Source organism: Piliocolobus tephrosceles, chromosome 10 (genome assembly GCF_002776525.5).
Source record: "Piliocolobus tephrosceles isolate RC106 chromosome 10, ASM277652v3, whole genome shotgun sequence".
Lineage (NCBI taxonomy): Eukaryota > Metazoa > Chordata > Mammalia > Primates > Cercopithecidae > Piliocolobus > Piliocolobus tephrosceles.
The window spans coordinates 31,249,421-31,250,230 of record NC_045443.1 but is presented as its reverse complement, the minus strand read 5'-3'; the positions used below and the strand labels follow the sequence as shown (position 1 = coordinate 31,250,230).

The window sequence follows — 810 nt, the reverse complement described above, 5'->3', positions numbered from 1 at the left end:
AAATCCTTCCTCCTTTTAGGATCACAATAACTCTCTTGAACTGTCTTCTGTTTACAAAACCTTCTTTTTTATTTTTTTCAAGTCTCGGATATGTATTAATTAGTATAATCTCCAAAATAATACATCGAGATGATTTCATGTATTTAGAGGAGAAATGTTTCCTGGTTAAGTGGGAAATTGTGCGGATGGCTCCTGGAAGACCTTCATTCTAAGCAGCTTTAGAGTGAAACTTTTCATTTAGAAATCTGGGCCTTCTTGCTTCAGTTTGCTGTAATCCACATTCACTGAGTTGAACTTGTGCTGATCACTGGCACCCAGTTTGTCTCAGGGTTTTGGGTTATTCTTTCTGCCCCTACTAACATCTGATTGAACAGTGCCAGATGCAAGACATACAGTGCTGCTCCAGGACCTCCAGCTCCAATAAATGAGGATCACGCTTGGAAGCTTCTTGGCCTGGCCGAGGATCTGGTGGAGCATGTTTGCAGCAGAGGTCTGACTGGAAAGGAGAAATGCTATGAAGGCTTCTTAAGAGATGCTTCCCTTGAAGGCTGTATCTCGACTGAGCCCCTTCCCATTCTCTTTCCTAGTTCTTTTTTTGCCTTCAGGGCATTGATTATTTTGTAACACTCATATAATGGCACATACATAACCTGGTTAATTATGCATATATAAAATTTTATGTAATTGTTTTTATGAGTAGTGGATATAAATCTCATTCCTCAGACTCAAGTATGCAAGAAGTACAACTTAAAGATTTTTTAAGGCCAGGCATGGTGGCTCACACCTGTAATCCCAGCACTTTGGGAGGCT

General features: G+C 40.2%; 1 pseudogene; it reads right to left on the bottom strand.

Annotated features, from left to right (window-relative positions):
* Positions 1-237: 237 nt before the first annotated feature.
* Positions 238-477, bottom strand: LOC111540570 (annotated as a pseudogene).
* Positions 478-810: the final 333 nt, after the last annotated feature.